The sequence below is a fragment of the Lepus europaeus genome, chromosome 14, assembly GCF_033115175.1.
Source record: "Lepus europaeus isolate LE1 chromosome 14, mLepTim1.pri, whole genome shotgun sequence".
NCBI lineage: Eukaryota > Metazoa > Chordata > Mammalia > Lagomorpha > Leporidae > Lepus > Lepus europaeus.
In genome coordinates this window covers 65,097,280-65,116,411 of record NC_084840.1, presented here as the reverse complement: position 1 = coordinate 65,116,411, position 19,132 = coordinate 65,097,280, and the positions used below count along the sequence as shown (strand labels likewise).

Here is a 19,132-nt window from a genome sequence, read left to right as displayed (position 1 = left end):
CCACCAATGAATCTCTGTATTTGCCACATTCCTTAAATGTGGTAAACTCATTTCTTCAGGTTTACACATTAAGCTATATAGCATCTCTGTTACAAATAAAATCATCATGGGGTTTTTGACATTTGCCCTTGTGCACACATAACAATTTCTACTAGTCAGGTCCCAAATGAGTACTTACTGAACCAACATCATAGCTACAGAAGAGGGAATAATGTGGAAGAATCTCTGAACTTTGATAGTGTTCTCTAATGAGCAAAGAAACTAATCACATATATTCATTGTAAATGTGTTGATTTATTCATAAATTATATACATGTGCACACACACATACATATAATATACATCTATTCATTTAAAACATATACCAAAATAAACATTTAGAAAGGATGTAAGAATTCTATTTCTGCCAAGGGAAGACTAGTTCATTTCACTTCAGACAAACCCTCATACTGATAACTAGAAAAGCTGGTGGAAAGGTTCAGTTTGGTGACTAAAAAAAAAAGCTGAGCAGAGTTTTCAGCAGATTCACAGAGCTGTTGTTGGTGGTAGGGTGTGGAACAAACTTTCAAGTGGGACCTCCCTAGAAGAAAAGGTGAGTTTGAAAAAAAAGCAATATTGGCACTGTAGCAGGTAAAGCTGCCACCTTCAGTGCCAGCATCCCATATGGGCTTCAGTTTGAGTCCAATCCAATAAAGGCTGAAATTATTCTTCTCAGTTTTCATCTATAGTATCTGGTATATATTCCAACCAGGAATACAAGAGATCAAGTTGTGATTAAACAACAACAACATACCTAGAGGAGCAAGTTAACAGAAACAGATTGCAAAGTGACACACTGGAGAAGGGGAGGGAATGTTATGCTGGGAGCAGGGATGGGAAAGCATGGAAAAGGGTTCAAACAGCCAGTGCAGGAAACCAGAACAGCACCTGACTTGACAACTACAGAAGACTGAAAGGCTGTTGCTGACCAGAAATCCTTAGTATCCATTCTATTTGGTCATATACGGTATCTTGGAATAAGTCTCATAAAGCAAATAAACTACAAAACAGCAGCTAAATGGAAAATCTTCTACCCTAACCTTCCACAAGAGTACAAAACATCAACAGGAATACTGGAATTTACAACACTGTCTAATTGTAACAGAAGGAGAGATTTCCTCCATGTATCTCAATACCAATTTTCAGGTCTATATTCTGCATGATTCTGCCATTTCTTTATGTGGACAACTGAACACACTTTCTAAAATCCTTGCCTCTGTTTTATTTCTTCTAAAGAAAACCTTAAAATCTTGACTTATATTATAATTGTACTCAAAGGTATACCAGAATTTAAAAAAAAAAAAAAAAGGCCAGGTAGACATTGTGCACAAGCCAATAACTAGGATGTCCGTGTCCCACACTGGAGAATCTGGGTCTATTATTATTATTATTATTATTATTATCAGCTATTATTATAACATAGAAGACTATTATTTTATCTTTTTAAGAAACTCAATATATTAGAGAAATCAGAAAACATGAGTCTTGGCATCTAATTTTCCTCCAAGATTCCAACTTTCACATTTGATGATCCTAGTTTAGTTCCCAAGTTCTGCTTCAACTCTAAAACACACATCAAGTTTTAGTTCCTTAGGCATGTGAGTTGCTAACCAATTGCTATCCAAAAAAAAAAACAGCCAGAGGCAAAGTCACACATTTTCTTTTTCATCTTCTTCTTATTTTATTATCTTGAAAAAACAATGATAGAATGTTATCCTTTGAATGGGAACATGACAGCTTCTGCCTCCATCCAGGAGAACACTGGCTAGGCAACACAGGGGCTAATTCTTTGTCTTAAGCAGTCGCTTTTTGTAACCAAAAGCACTTGTCTGGCCAGCATTCAAGGTTTAACACAAGGACACAAAAGGAATAAATTTCCAGAGACTGAACTTTGACCTCAGAAGTTAAGTGCTTTAATAGAGTGCACCAGATGTTAATTTAATCAACTGTAAGCACAATGAACATGATTTATTTACTAAATATCATACAGAAAGAAAAAAAGCAGCAACCTGTTCATAAAAGTTTATACTCTTGGATCTGGTTAAAGAAAAAAACATATAAGGAAGTGAATTATGAGATATGTCTATAAACCCGAAAAAAATCTTCCTCCCCCAAAATCTTTATTACAAAGAGGAATGTGAGAAATGACAGGTTCTTAGAAAGTCAGGAAAGGAAAGTTTCCTTTACTTGTGGATAGAGTACAATGTGTGAATATCAAAGACTTTCCACTATGGAAAATAATAAATAAGGACAAGAGATAAAAATAATTACCGAAACACAAGGCCTGAGAGGTTAAATATGTAACAAAGAAAAAGGATCATATGTGTGCTAAGCATTGATAGGATGAGATTAAAAAAAAGCTTATCAAATATTCATGACACCACATAGATAACACTTAATATTCATGAAGTTCAGTGATATTTATGAAACATTAAGTCAGTCACTTATTGGTAACAACTGCCCTCTGCAAACAGATGCAGATGAAATTCGTAACTGCTCATCACACAGGGCAGCAACGGCCAGGTATACGTATCCCTGAATTTCTCTGATAAAACGAGTGGCAGGCAGTGCTGTGGCATAACAGGTAAAGCAGCCGCCTGCAGTGCTGGCATCCCATATGGGCTCTGGTTCGAGTCCCGGCTGCTCCACTTCCAATCCAGCTCTCTGCTATGGCCTGGGAAAGCAGTGGAGGATGGTCCAAGTCCCTGGGCCCCTGCATGGGAGACCTAGAGGAGGCTTCAGGCTCCTGGCTTCAGATCAGCACAGCTCCAGCCATTGCAGCCATTTGGGGAGTGAACCAGAGGAAGGAAGACCATTCTCTTTCTGCATCTGCCTCTGTAACTCTGACTTTCAAATAAATAAAAAAATCTTTAAAACAACAACAACAACAACAACCAACAAGTGAGTGCTGGCTCCAGGCACCTTCAGTATGTTGAGCTGCTTTGTTCAGCTTCAGCTTTGGTCCAAACCATCAACAAGAAATAGCAGAGTGAGGACAGGACATACTAACACTGTGTAACTCAGCTCTAAGGGGGTGTTTCTTCCATCTACTTCACCGAACCGTAAAGGTGCAAAGAGGCATTTTAAAAATAAACAAAGATGACAAAATAAAAAGGTGAGCAAACACAGGAGTGAACAGCAAATAGTTGGGCTTTGGAATAAGAGTGCTCAAGGAAAGTAGAGTGATGGGACTGATAAATTGTGGCAGGGATAGCTTGCAGGGAAGGGATTTAGACTGAGTGCTTTTCAACTCTACCCTTCTGACTTCCCCTCCCAGGAGGCCTTAACCAATTATTAAGACAATAAAAGAGGCTGGAGTAGGGGAGAGATGCAAAACACAAACTCAACTTTTTTTTTTTTTTAGATTTATTTATTTATTTGAAAGTCAGAGTTACACAGAGAGAGAAGGAGGGACAGAGAGAGAGAGAGAGAGAGAGAGAGAGAGAGAGAGAGAGAGAGAGATTTTCCATTCACTGGTTCACTCCCCAATCGACCACAACAGCCGGAGGTGCACTGATCTGAAGCCAGGAGCCAGAGCTTCTTCTGGGTTTCCCACGTGGGTGCAGGGGCCCAAAGTGTTGGACCATCTTCTACTGCTTTCCCAGACCGTAGCAGAGAGCTGGATTGGAAGTAGAGCAACTGGGATACGAACTGGTGCCCACATGGGATGCCAGCACTGTAGGCAGTGGCTTTACCTGCTATACCACAGCACCAGCCCACAAACTCAATTCTTAAATGTTACAATCTTATAAAATTTTTTCCATCCAAACTCTATTAAAGTTTCTAAAAACTCTAATTTTCTTCAATAGTGTTAATAAGGATAGGTCACAAAAAGTTGGTGCACTGTCATCAAACTAAGAACCAGAACCTGAGTGACACTAAGAATTTTTGGTATCAAGAAGTTATTATGAGCTTTCAAACAGGGGTCCATAGTACTAGAACCATGTTTGTTTGTTTGTTTGTTTTTAATTTGACAGGTGGAGTTATAGACAGAGAGAAAGGTCTTCCTTTTCCGTTGGTTCACCCCCCAAATGGATGCTACGGCTGGTGCTGCACCCATCCGAAGCCAGGAGCCAGGTGCTTCTTCCTGGTCTCCCATGTGGGTGCAGGGGCCCAAGCACTTGGGCCATCCTCCACTGCCCTCCCGGGTCAGAGCAGAGAGCTGGACTGGAAGAGGAGTAGCCAGGACTAGAACCGGCGCCCATATGGGATGCGGGTGCCACAGGCGGAGGACTAACAAAGTGAGCCACGGCACCGGCCCCTAGAAACCGTGTTTTACACAGATGAGGATGATTGTAATATACAAGTATGTGACTGATTAGAGGAGGAGAAACTGGGATGGACAGATAAGATGTGAGAGATGAGATGCTAATCTAAGATGACTGTGCTGAGAACAAAAATGAGTCTAGAGGGGAAAATCATAGTTTGGACTAACGAGCAGGTGTGGAAGGTAAAAGACAGTCTCACATTTGATCCCAGAGGTCTGGGAGAGAGCAGCAGACTCAAGAGAGAACACAGCAAGAGGAACTATTCCATCTGCAGGCACCTTCTTCCTAGTCACAGCTTTGCCTAGCACCTCTCCTGCCACCTCCATAAGCAGGATGCGCTAACTCCAGGTTGTCATCTAACAGACAGTGGGAGACAGATTAGTGCGGAAGGTAGAGTAAAGGTATATGGTGACAGGGAAGTTAGGTTTAACTCAGCTTTTTTACTTATGTGAAGGGTCAGTAAATTTGATGACTCTTAGCATATGGACTTAAAAGTTTCATCTTTCTGTCCGGTGCCGCGGCTCAATAGGCTAATCCTCTGCCTGTGGTGCCGGCACCCTGGGTTCTAGTCCCAGTCAGGGCGCCGGATTCTGTCCTGGTTGCTCCTCTTCCAGTCCAGCTCTCTGCTGTGGCCTGGGAGTGCAGTGGAGGATGGCCCAAGTCCTTGGGCCCTGCACCTGCATGGGAGACCAGGAGAAGCAGCGCGCCAGCCGTGGGGGCCATTGGGGGATAAACCAATGGAAAAAAGGAAGACCTTTCTCTCAGATCTCTGCTATGGCCTGAGAAAGCAGTAGAAGATGGCCCAAGTCCTTGGGCCCCTGGCACCCACGTGGGAGACCCAGAAGAAGCTCCTGGCTCCTGGCTTCAGATGGGCACAGCTCTGGCCGTTGTAGCCATCTGGGAAGTGAACCAGTGGGAAGAAGACCTCTCTCTCTGTTTCCACCTCTCTCTGTAACTCTTTCAAATAAATAAATCTATTTTTAAAAATTTACACTTATCATTTAAACTTTAACCAAAAAACACCTCTACCAAAGAGATACTAAAACATACTGACACCATTACAGTTAAGAGAAATAATATACCTCATAAAAATACATTTTGCTTATAATATTAACAGATATCTCACAACATTTTATCTGTTAAAACACTTTTGCTTTCTTCTTACAGAATCAGACCCATGAATAAAAACAAGTATTAATGGGCTTCTATTAAAAGGAATCAGCTGGCCGGTGTCACGGCTCAATAGGCTAATCCTCCGCCTGTGGCACCGGCACCCCAGGTTCTAGTCCCAGTCGGGGCACAGGATTCTGTCCCAGTTGCTCCTCTTCCAATCCAGCTCTCTGCTGTGGCCCGGGAGTGCAGTGGAGGATGGCCCAAGTCATTGGGCCCTGCGTCTGCATGGGAAACCAGGAGAAGCACCTGGCTCCTCCTTCGGATCAGCGCAGTGCGCCGGCCGCAGCGCGCCAGCCGCGGCGGCCATTGGAGGGTGAACCAACGGCAAAAAGGAAGACCTTTCTCTCTGTCTCTCTCTCTCACTGTCCACTCTGCCTGTCAAAAAATTTAAAAAAAAAAAAAAAAAAAAAGCTGACCAGGGACTTGCAGAGCCACAGGTTAATAAATGCACATTTTCTGGTAATATCAATTCACTACAAAAATTGAGGTGGGAAGGCACTACATACTAATTTGACATTAAAACATATGTTCTACAGCACGATATTAAAATATAAAATTCAAAAAAATCTTTCAGTTCAAATAAACAACTTTATAGGAATGTTTAAGTCCTTGGGAAGAGTAACCAAATGGCAGAATATGGGAATAAGAGCAAATATTTATACAGAGCTTATTCTGTGTCATGTAGATGGTAACTCATTTATCTTCACAATTCCATTAGATAGTTATGATCAGTGCTTCCATTTTACAAATCAGCAAACTTTGGCATTAGTGGCTTAAGCAACTCATCATAGGTCAAGCAATTCTCAGAGTCAGGATTCCACTGAGGCAGATGGGGTCCAGAGTCTGTACTGTCTCACAGGGCAGAGTACACACATAAACGAGGTTGAACTTGAGCGAGGTGTTGGAAGACAAAGAGTCAGACAAGTTGGGAGGAGGAGGACATGAAATTGTGACAGTATTATCTAGCTTTAGGAAAGTTCAATCATAACTTGAGGCAATACCTAATACAAAACGTATACTAACACATTTCAGAAATTCATTTTCTAATTAAACAAGCACTGTAGTTAGATTTGCTTATTTATTGCTTAGGGGTTTATTTCAAGTTAATTCACGCGTGTGTAACTATTATTTCTCAACTGGAATTTAAGTGCTTATAGTAAGACAATGTGTCTGTTTGTTCTTTTACACTCCTTATCAAAACACAGCCCCAGGCACACAAAGAGACCTTAATAAATGCTAGTCCAATAAATAAACTTTCTTTTTCACTACATATTATCTAAGAAAACAGATTTAGGGGGGAAAAAAAACACCTGTTTCTATCACTTAAGGTAATGTTTAAAATTTACTTAACAAAACCCCACAAACATCATCAGGTAGGGGACAGGTATTTGACACAGCAATTAAATTTCCACCTAGGACACCCATACCCTACATCAGAGTCCCTGGGTTCAAGTTCTAGCTCTGCTTCCAATTCAGCTTCCTGCAGATGTGCACCATAGGAATGAGTAGGCAATGGTTCAAGTGCTTGGGTCCCTGCTATGCCCATGGGCAGCAGACCGAACTCCACATTACTGGTTTTGACCTGGCCCAGACCCAGTTGTTGTGGACATTTGGGAAGTGAACCAGCAGATAAAAGATACCTCTCACAACCTTTCAAATAAATACAATGAATACTAATTCTACAAAGTTAAATAAAATTTTATCTGGTAGGAAACAAAAATACAGGGGAAACTTTAGAACTGAGAGCACTGTCAGTGAAAGATTAACCACAACAAGCGCAAGTCAGCAAATTCCAAAAAAGAGGCACGAATTGGTAGAAAAGCAAAGGAACTAAGTTAATGGGCTCACTCTATTTTTCTAACATAGCAATGTAATTACAAATCCTTGCTGTTTAGGCAAAGCAGATTTAAAACTGAGGTTTAAATTATTCAAAGAAAATATAGGAGAACTGTTTAAGCTCTTTCCTAAAATGGAGAGGAGATAAGTGGAATGAGACCAGGGTAAAATGTATTTTAACCTAGACTTTTCATTTTCTTTCTTCAGCTACAACTTTACTTGAAAGGTCACCTTCTCACATTCTTGACTAGGTCTCTCCACTACAGAAAAACATGAAGGACACTTCTATGCCTATTAAAAAAGGAAAATAAAGACCTATGAAACAAATGGAATAAAATGAGTTCCAGTATGAACTGTAACCACCCTTACTGAAATTAAGAAAATACATTGTTTTACAAGTAGGAGATTTCTACAATTTTAAAGGTAAAAGATGAAAACAGTAATCTCAAATGCCAGCTACTTTGCAAATTCGATTTAATGGGCATAAAACAGGTGATGGAGTACAAGATATCATCAAAAGGTAACTTCAAAGTTGAGTTCAAAAACAGACCCAGGGGATGGTTAGAGGGAAGCAGAATTGTGAATGGGGGTGAATGGAATAAGTTCTCCTCTTTGCACAAGAATTCAAAGGTGAGACAGAGAGGAGGGGTAAGTAAGGTTTACTGAGATAGGGCATCCCATCAGGATGGATAGGCACCTCTCCAGACAGAATCTGAGAGTACCTAGTTTACATTTAGAATGGAGTTTTTAAGGGAATGGGGTCTAGTTCTTCCAGCTGCCATTTCTCCTTCTCCTCCTCTCTCTTCTAGACAAATGATTTGCTGAGCATGAATTAGGTGAAATTCCTCTCAAGGTTTTACTGCTCAGTGCTATCCTCACCGGCTAGACCACCAGGCTCTGGAAGGAGGAAAGCTTCCCCTAGCATGCCACCTTGGAGGAAGGCTGCGAAGGTGTTACTGCTCAGTGTTATTAGGCTGGGCAGAGATGATTCTCTTGGGGAGATTTCCTTGGGTGTAAGGCTGAGACCACCTGCAAAGTTATCAGGTGTTGGAGGACTCTGTAGCGTAAAATACTAGGCTGCTCCCAAGGCTGTTACATTACTCTCCAAAGAAAGGTGTTTTTCTCAGGCTCCCCACACACACATAGGCTAATTTCTCTCCACTTTTACTTGTTGAACACTATATTTAGTTCAACATTAAGCCTATGATTATAAAATACAATGAAGTATCTTATTGCAAAAATTAACAGAAAATAAAGAAAGGAGGAGGGAGGGAAAGACAGAGGGAAGGATTATGTTCTTAGAATTTTATCTATGAAATACATTAAATCTGTTCTCTTTATGTTAATTAAAAATTAATAAAAGTTATTCTGGAAGCTTTTTTAATCATACATGCATTTTCATTTTTTTAAAGATATATTTTTATTTATTTGAAAGGCAGAGTGACAGAGAAGGAGACACAGAGAGAGAGAGATCTTCCACCCCCTGGTTCACTCCCACAATAGCTTCAACATCCAGGGATGGGCCAGGTGGAAGCCAGGAGCTTCCTATGGGTCTCCCACATAGGTGTGGCAGCCCGAGCACTTGGGCCATCTCCCACTGCTTTTCCCAGGTGCATTAGCAGGGAGTTAGTTCAGAAGTGTAGCAGCTGGGTCCACAATCTGCTACCCACAATGCTGCCCTGATGCATTCATCTTAATGATTTCCTTAGCACATTTACTACTTAATAAAATGAAAGATGGCCACCTTAGTAATGTTCAAAAAAGCTGTAACTTGACAGTGTCCCATCAAAAGTATATATTTAAAAAACGGAGGTAGGATGGTCTCTAAACACATCAAAGAAACCAATTCAATAATTAAAACTTCAAAAAATCAAAACATGTTAGCACAAGACTTCCAAAGGTTTACACTCTGACACTTGTCTGAATTCTAAAGGTCAAGTTTCCACAGATTCCTAAAGGCAAAATTAAGGCCCTTATCAAAGATTCACTGAGTTCCTACTATCATACTTCAGGGTTCACTGCAGCGTATGGGGGAGTGAATGGGATAGAGTTAACTTTAATTTCTGTGCTAGAGTATTCTATTTGAAGAGACAAAAGCAGATGTACAAGAAACAACCAATAAAAGGTAAGCTTTTAGTAAAAATTGAGAGAAAGAGAAAAGAGTAATAAAGCCTAAGAAGAGAAATATTGGACTGTAAACACTGAAAGCTTCATTCTGACCCAACCTCTGTTAACTTGCTTAAAGAGCTTGGTCAAGGCTTTCATCAGTAATAAAGTCAGGGGACTAGACAGATATTTTTAACCCTTTCAATACAGAGAAATTATGCCACTACTCTTCTGCAATGACTACTAAAAGAAATAATTATGATGGTCCTTCAGTGCTGACATTATTTTTACATAAAATTTCTTAAAGCTGTAAAAATAAAATTTTTATGAGCTTGTAATTTTAAGACAACTATTAACCCAAAACGAATCTACAAATACAAGCAATAAAAACAGTAATAAAATAACATTAATTTAATATGATGTGCTGTAAAAAATTGAAGTTCTGTTCACAAACCAAATATGGCATAAACTGCAAGTTCTTATTTTTTAGCTTGTCACTGAAATGAAAAGAGAACTAAAAATTTTAATTCCTTTCTTCTTTTCACACTTCTCTGTACTTTACATTTTATATAACAAATATGCACAGCTTTCTAAGTTCTTCTTAATGACAGCATTCCTTTTTTTTTTTTTAAAGATATATTTATTTTAGGGGTCTGTGCTGTGGCACAGCAGGTTAACACCCTGGCTTGAGGGGCCGGCATCCCATATGGGCGCCGGTTCTAGTACCAGCTGCTCCTCTTCCGATCCAGCTCTCTGCTATGGCCTGGGAAAGCAGTAGAAGATGGCCCAGTCCTTGGGCCCCTGCACCCACGTGGGAGACCCGGAAGAAGCTCTGGCTCCTGACTTCAGATCGGCAGCTCCAGCCACTGTGGCCAATTGGGGAGTGAACCAGCAGATGGAGGACACCTCTCTCTCTCTCTCTCCCTCTCCTCTCTCTGTGTAGCTCTGACTTTTCACTTTTTTTTTTTAAGATTACTTATTTATTTAGTTGACAGGCAGAATTACAGACAGTGAGAGAGAGACAGAGAGAAAGGCCTTCCTTCCGCTGGTTCACCCCCCAAATGGCTGCAACACCCAGAGCTGCGCCCATCTGAAGCCAGCAGCCAGGTGCTTCCTCCTGGTTTCCCATGCAGGTGCAGAGCCCAAGCACTTGGCCCATCCTCCACTGCTTTCCCAGGCCACAGCAGAGAGCTGGACTGGAAGAGGAGCAACCGGGACTAGAACCATATGGGATGCCAGCACCATAGGCGGAGGATTAACCTACTGCGCCACCGCGCCGGCCCCTAAATAAATAAATATATATATATACACACATATATATATTTTTTTAATTTTTTTTTTTGACAGGCAGAGTGGACAGTGAGAGAGAGAGAGACAGAGAGAAAGGTCTTCCTTTTGCCGTTGGTTCACCCTCCAATGGCCGCCGCGGTAGGCGCGCTGCGGCCGGCGCACCGCGCTGATCCGATGGCAGGAGCCAGGTGCTAATCCTGGTCTCCCATGGGGTGCAGGGCCCAAGCACTTGGGCCATCCTCCACTGCACTCCCGGGTCACAGCAGAGAGCTGGCCTGGAAGAGGGGCAACCGGGACAGGATCGGTGCCCCGACCGGGACTAGAACCCGGTGTGCCGGCGCCGCAAGGCGGAGGATTAGCCTATTGAGCCGCGGCGCCGGCCTTTTTTTTGTTTTTTTGACAGGCAGAGTGGATAGTGAGAGAGAGAGAGACAGAGAGAAAGGTCTTCCTTTTTGCCGTTGGTTCACCCTCCAATGGCCGCTGCGGCCGGCACATCTCGCTGATCCGAAGCCAGGAGCCAGGTGCTTCTCCTGGTCTCCCATGCGGGTGCAGGGCCCAAGGACTTGGGCCATCCTCCACTGCCTTCCCGGGCCATAGCAGAGAGCTGGCCTGGAAGAGGGGCAACCGGGACTAGAACCCAGTGTGCTGGCGCCACAAGGCGGAGGATTAGCCTGTTGAGCCACGGCGCCAGCCTATATATATATATATATATATATATATATATATATATATATATATATATATTGACAGGCAGAGTTACAGAGAGGCAGGGAGAGAGAGAGAGAGAGATTGAGATTGAGATTGAGAGATTGAGAGAGAGAGAGAGAGAGAGAGAGAGAGGTCTTCCAACCACTCGTTCACTCCGCAGATGGCCGCAACAGCAAGAGCTGCTGATCCGAAGCCAGGAGCCAGGAGCCTCCTCCAGGTCTCCCACGTGGGTACAGGGGCCCAAGGACTTGGGCCATCTTCCACTGCTTTCCCAGGCCACAGCAGAGAGCTGGATCAGAAGTGGAGCATCCAGGACTTGAACCAGCGCCCATGTGGGATGGTGGCACTTCAGGCCAGGGTTTTAACCCGCTGCGCCACAACACCAGCCACAACACCACTGTTTTTTTTTTTTTTTTTTTTTTTGACAGGCAGAGTGGATAGTGAGAGTGAGAGACAGAGAGAAAGGTCTTCCTTTTGCTGTTGGTTCACCCTCCAATGGCCACGGTGGCCGGCGCACTGCGCTGATCCGAAGGCAGGAGCCAGGTGCTTCTCCTGGTCTCCCATGCAGACGCAGGGCCCAAGGACTTGGGCCATCCTCCACTGCCTTCCTGGGCCATAGCAGAGAGCTGGCCTGGAAGAGGGGCAACCAGGATAGAATCTGGCGCCCCTACCGGGACTGAACCCGGTGTGCCGGCGCCGCAAGGTGGAGGATTAGCCTGTTGAGCCACGGCGCCGGCCAACACCACTGATTTTTTAGAGTATTTTAAAAATTATTAGTTTTTAACATTCAACATAGTTCTTTACAAGTCTAATATAATGATATTTCCTTCCTCCTCCCCTCTTTTTTTTTTTTTTTGAGATTAGTTTAAATTTGCTTTACAGTAAAAAGGCTTAATGCTTCACAAATAAAGAAGTTTAACAAGTGAAAAGCAAAAAGACCCTCGTTTAGCAGGAATATAGGCAAGATTTTAAGAATAATTGAGGCCGGCGCCATGGCTCAATAGGCTAATCCTCCGCTTTGTGGTGCCGGCACACCGGGTTCTAGTCCCGGTCAGGGCGCCGGATCCTGTCCCGGTTGCCCTTCTTCCAGGCCAGCTCTCTGCTGTGGCCAGGGAGTGCAGTGGAGGATGGCCCAAGTCCTTGGGCCCTGCACCCCATGGGAGACCAGGATAAGTACCTGGCTCCTGCCATCGGATCAGCGTGGTGCGCCGGCCACAGCGCGCCTACCGCGGCGGCCATTGCAGGGTGAACCGACGGCAAAAGGAAGACCTTTCTCTCTGTCTCTCTCTCTCTCACTATCCACTCTGCCTGTCAAAAAAAAAAAGAATAATTGAATTGGAAAATGGCTATTTCATACATATACAGTAAATTTTAAAGTAATAACAGATCATTAAAACTATAGTATTTTAATACTCTTAACCATTTGTTTGACAAAGGTATAAAACAAGGTTTTATGAAACTATATTGTGGAGCTGGTACTGTGGTGTAGTGGGTAAAGCTACCGCCTAAGGTACCAGCATCCCATATGGGCGCAGGTTTGATTCCCGGCTGCTCTACTTCCAATCCAGCTCTCTGCTGGTGTGCCTGGGAAGGCAATGGAAGATAGTCCAGATCCTTGGGCCCTTATACTCACGTGGGAGACCCAGAAAAGGCTCCTGACAACTGGCTTCGGGTGGGCCAGGCTCAGCTCTGATCATTGTGGCCATCTGGGGAATGAATCAGCGGATGGAAGACCTCTCTCTCTCTCTCCCTGCCTCTGTTTCTCTGTAGCTCTGCCTTTCAAATAAATAAATAAATATTTTAAAAATATAAAATATGGAGACACGTGCCATTTTGTAAAATCTTCACTTTTTATAGTGCTTACCCATCCCTACAGCTATAACTTCTAATTGGCATGACAAAGAATTCCACAACAAATTTTAAAATAATGGGACAGAAAGATTATAGGGATTACTTTACAAATTATTGAAAATGAAGCGGGCCACCGGATTCTATCCCGGTTGCCCCTCTTCCAGGCCAGCTCTCTGCTATGGCCCAGGAAGGCAGTGGAGGATGGCCCAAGTCCTTGGGCCCTGCACCCGCATGGGAGACCAGGAGAAGCACCTGGCTCCTGCCTTCGGATCAGCGCAGTGTGCCGGCCGCAGCGGCCATTGGAGGGTGAACCAATGGCAAAAAGGAAGACCTTTCTCTCTGTCTCTCTCTCTCACTATCCACTCTGCCTGTCAAAAAAAAAAAAAAAAAAAAAAATCACAGAAAAAAAATAAGTGTCATTGAAAAATCTTAGCCCTTAACGATTTTCAGTTAAAAAAAATTTTTATATTGTTCTACTGTAGTAATTATGATACTCATAGAAGAGAGAAATAGTGAACAAGAAAATGTCCACATAAAATTGAAATATAACTGGTGGTGGTATTACATTGTGGCAGATAAGACTGCTTGGGATGCCCACGTCCCACAGTGGAGTTCATTGGCATGGGTTTGAGTCCTGGTTCTGCTTCTGATTCCAACTTCCTGTTACTGCATACCCTAGGAGGCAAGTACTTGGGTACATGCCACTGAACTGGAAGACCTATATCGAGTTTATTTAAGCTCCTGGATATGGCTTGGTCCAGCTCCAGCTGTTGTGGACATTTGGGGAATAAGCCAGCAAATGAAAATCTCTGTTTATCTTTGTCTGTCTTTCAAGCATAAAAGAAAAAAAAAAAAAGAAAGAAAGAAAGGAAAAGAAACATTGAATTACAAAATAAATATAAAACAACTGTTACACTCTTAAATGTCCAGAAACAACATTCTATATTTTATCATAAAGTTCATATTTTTAGGAAATTATTTACTTAAAAATCTATTATTAGTGTTTAAAAGGTTATTTTGCCGTCATTCAAATCCCACAGCTACTAATTCACTGAGTTTTCAAAACACAGCCAATATATAAAAACACAATTGTTTAATCATGTACTAGCATTCCAGGGAAAACAGGGTATTATGACAGTTACAAAATAATGTTCATTCCTACAATCACCTAGATATTGTCAAATGGCAAATGCTCAAGTGTCAATGAAAGTGGCTAAATTTACCATTCACTTTCAGAATTCTTACTAGAGAGCCTAAAAGGAAACAGGATCTTGATTTGTCAGAACCTTGACAGGCACATACTATCTTTCCATTCCACATGGCTAATGATGAAGAAAAATAGGAAGTCTTGAGATGGCAGGGAGAGCAGAATAAAGGCAAAAAGTTTCTATCTCCAAATATGGTAAACAGTAGTCTCTCAAAACTAAAACAATGTAAGAAGTCTCAAGCTACTATAAAGACTTGAGGATGCTGAAGAGGATGTATTTCTTTACAGAATATTACAAATGAATTATTCAAACTCCTCGAAAAACAAAAGTATTCCCTGGTTGATAGGAAATATAATTTCCCCACAGGAATGATTCCTAAAAAAGTCGTCTGCATATATTAAAGTGTTGAAGGCCCTAAAACTTGAGAATGCTACATAACAGTATCAAGACACAGGATTTCTCAGTAAGAATATAATCCTTTTGGAGGCTCTTCAAATCTTAAAAGGGTTTTTTTTTTTTTTTTTCAAAAACTAAAAATTACTGGAATATCAGTTACTCTTCCTCAAATAATTAAATTTCCTGAGACTTGTCTTGTGAAAACTAAACAATGTATTTTCTTTTCCTAAATAAATTTTATTGTGTATATTTACATAGCAAAATGGTTATTATAGAGAAACAAATCATCCATCATCTCACATAGTTGCCCATTTTTCTCCCCTGTGGCAACAGTAGCTACAGTCTAGTCATTTAGCAAAAAATCCTAAATACAAATTGGGCGTTTGGCCCAGCAGTTACAATGCTGTTTCACATCTGAGTTCCTGGGTTTGCGGCTCACCTCCAGCTCCGGGCTCCAGCTAGCTGCTACTGCAGATTCTGGGAGGCAGCAGTGATGGCTCAAGGAGTTGGCTTCCTGCTACCCATGTGGGAGACCTGGACTGGGCTCCTAGCTCCCAGCTCCTGCTTCCACCAGCCGCCACAGGCATTTAGGGAGTGAATCAGTGGATGGGAACTCTGTTTCTGTATGTCTCTCAAATAAATCAATGCCAAAGGGAAAATGGAATTTAAATTGTTTTTTTTTTTCAATCTTTAATACAATACACTCTTTAACTACTGTTCTCATATTCCTTAGGTCTTCCTATCAGTCTATTTTATATAGTTGCCACTTAGTATCCTTTCACCTATATCTGTCCATGTTCTTCCTCCAAATGTATTTTTTTAATCTAACTAAAAGGGTATCAGTGGACAACTACATAGTTTCAAAGGCAAATGAAAATACTATATTTTCCTATAGAAAGTACAAACATCTCACGAAATAAGCAACTTTGAGTAATTATACCCCCTTCTAATCCCGTCCGTGATGCTCTAAATATTCACACACTGCTTCTATTTTGTCAGGTCTTTAATAATCAGATTTTGCAAAGGGGGTCTGTTTACTGAGCAGGTAATTTGAAATTTCTCTAGCTTATAACTATTGGGAAGAGGCCTTGCTTCTTGCGTTAAATTACAGTGTATAGTAGGCCTTCATGCTAATTTTTATATTAAATATAGATGTAACACTGTGGCTAGGGGAAGTTCATTAGGACACAGGGGTTTTAGAAAAATGGCTGATCAGGGTTCTCTCTTAGCTCTGAACTAGAGATGGGTCCATGCAAATGCCACCCTTGACAGCTGTCAGTAGCTCTCTATAAAAACTTCCACATTTCCTTTTAAATTTCCCCAGAACCACCATACACAAATGTTACTCTTATGCTCAACTCAGGCTCTCAGAGTTCTAAGAGTCATAAATATACCCTTCTTTCTTTCTAAAATTTGCTAAAAGGCTAGCTCTTTCCTTTGATAAGAAGCACCATAATTTAGAAAAGCACACTGATAAAACTCCTAGCCGTACCCGAAACTGATTCAGAAAAGTCCACAACAGCAGGTACTCTACTTGCCCATGAGAGAGTTCAGTCTTCTTGGAGGTTCTGATTGTCCCTGCTTAATGCCAACAGACTTAGACAAGGACTCACAGCGTGCACTGACACACTGTTGACACGCAGACGTAAATAACTCGAACAACGACATTCAGGAAATGACTGAGCACTCCATTCATCTCATGATCCTCACTAAACAAGCACTGGGCCCCAGTGCTCACTACACAAGGATGGAGCTCAGTGTCAACACAGCCAACACCAAGAGGAACAAACTGCATAGAGATTTCCTGGTTTGAATTTCACAGCACTCTGAGGAAAAGGAGTTTTTAATTCACCCCCTCAGAATAAGACTCTCAGAGCAGGAAGGCACTGGACGCATTACCTGGCATAGCACCAGCTATGTGCTGTGCAATTAGGGAGCCATCAGCTACATGCGACTACACAGCATTCTGAACCAGAGTAAAGCACGTCAGATTGCACAGATTCATATAAAACGTTAACTGACTCCATGTTAAAATAATTAGACTTAAACAAAATATATTAAAATTAGTTTCACCTGGGTCTTTGTACTTTATTAATATGAGTACTAGAAAACTTACGTTGTTTACAGATGTTTCTGCTGCATTCCGCAGTTAGAATCCTACAGCCTTAATTCTGATCGTGAACCAGAATCATCACTTGGGACTTCCCTATAACAGCTGTCATTTAAAAGCCAAAATAAAAGACATTTTACGTTCTCTACCAATAAGAAAGGTAACTTTAAAAGATTATAAAAATTCTCCAAATTACTTTATTCTGGCACCATGTAAAAAAGTTTACTTCAAAAGTGTAAGAACAGCACAAGATGCAAAAACCACACCTTTTGAAATAAGAAAATACACAAAGCAAGTTTTTACAATAAAGTAAGTCTAATACCAATTATAAGGTTTATATTTAAAGTAGAGCAAACATTTCCTTCATTTCCAGCACCTAGGGCCTCAGAAAAACAATATGAATAATATTATGTAAAATAACATGTTTAAGAATTCTGTCTATTATTCAAGCACCTTCAACCACAAACCAGTAAGCACTGACACTATAAAAAGGGAAATAGTTACTACAACCAAATTCTTTTCCAAAACCAAAGGAAAATGTCAGCACTCAAAAGCAAAATTAAAAAACTAACTTGGTTCCTCCAGGAGTAAACTAACTTTAGTCCACACACTTATGAAATAAGAAAGTACATTTTAAAACAGTTTTTAAAGGGAAAAATCCAATGACACATTTCTGTGAGGGAACCATGTCCTTCCTCTACTTGAAAACATCATTCTGCTGTATTTGATTTTAAAACGTTAGGCCTCCAAGGCTCTCAGGGTAAAATTCAGTGTATTTCTGAATATATGAAATTTCTTTTAAGGCTAGACGGCAAGACAGTTCAGCAAAGGGTAGCGGGAGCTTTCTCAGGTGTTTAGAGAACGTCAAAGTCACTTGGAGAAAACAGTCAATGAGAAAACTGTACAAAACAAGAATGGAAGAAAACTAAGATCAATGAGAGAATGAGTCCCCAGGGCTTCCACAACAGCTGATTACTCGTTTCCTTGGTGTCCTAACACATTCATAATCCAAACTAGGCGGTACTAGGCAGTCAATTCCTTAGCTGAACTCCATCAGCGGCATACAATCTTCAGCCTATTTGCTTGGTGACACATTCCTTAGAAACCCTTCCCTGTGCATTAAAATGCCAAGCTCAATCATGCTGCGAGTACAGTAAGCAAAAAGGATTGCACGTATTTAAAGTAGGAAGCTGATTGGCTGTCTTGGTGGCAAAGATAATGGCTAAAGCTTCAAACACTGAAATCACTTTCAAAGAATCAGGTCTTCTAACATTGCCCAATAGGTTAAACGACTGCCAAAATTTCCATTAAAGCACCCTATTTTTAGTGTCTTTGAAATTGGTCTTTAGAATCGCATTCCACGGTACATGTGCTTGATTTAAGTTTACACGGGGACAAACACAAGCATCCTGAACTCTTCATCTCTTCAAGTTTAGAAGGTTATTTTTTTTTTAATCCTAATTTTTCATCTTGAATTTTAGTCTTTCAAACACTCAAATTAAAAACGAAAAATTAAGAAAAACACTAGCCCACAGGGAGAAACCGAAGGAAGACGCGAGGCGGTTCCTGACAACCAAAGTGATGGCGGGGGCGAGGGAACCAGGTATGGGGAGAAAATAAAAACCATCCACAAGGGAGGAGGCAGCGCGCTGTGGGCAACAGGACGGAGAGGACGAGAAGCAAGGTGGAAGCCGCAAGCGGCTCCGCAGGCAGGGCCGGGGGCGCCTTCTGCAGCCAAGTCCCCCAGGGAGGAGGGGACCCGGCGCGCCGCGCGCGAGTGGGAGCCCCACAGCCACTGAGGAGAGCGAAACAGGCGAGCGGAGAGGGGGCGGAGGTGAGGGCAGAAGCGGCGCTGCTGGACCGGCGCCGCTCAGGGCGAGCAGCGAGGGGCTTCCGAAAGGCTTTCCATGCCGGCCGCGAGCCGGCGGCTCCCCTGCATCCCGCTCGACCTCTCCTCACCTGGGAATCGGAGGCGGCCCGAGGGTTACCGCTGGCCGCCGGGTCGGCTTCCAGCCCCTTTCGCGGACATGGCGGCCGCCGAGCTGTCACTTAGCTTGCTCGGGTCTCCCGCGGCTCCGCCGGAGGAGACACCTCTTGCCTTTCCGCCCCGCCTCCCTCTGCGCACCCCTCGGGGCTGGCCGGCAGGC

At 42.3% G+C, this 19,132-nt stretch overlaps 1 protein-coding gene across 4 annotated transcripts in view; it reads right to left on the bottom strand.

Annotated features, from left to right (window-relative positions):
* CNST (consortin, connexin sorting protein) overlaps positions 1-19,118 on the bottom strand; it is a 93,823-nt gene extending 74,705 nt beyond the window's left edge. For 2 of the 4 annotated variants that reach the window (XM_062210780.1, XM_062210781.1), the window contains exon 1: positions 18,945-19,116. The gene's annotated coding sequence lies outside the window, so the exon portion shown is untranslated. Of the gene's footprint in view, positions 1-18,944 lie in introns of all 4 variants that reach the window. The other 2 variants (XM_062210782.1, XM_062210783.1) reach the window with 2 other exon arrangements.
* Between the last annotated feature and the right edge of the window lie 14 nt (positions 19,119-19,132).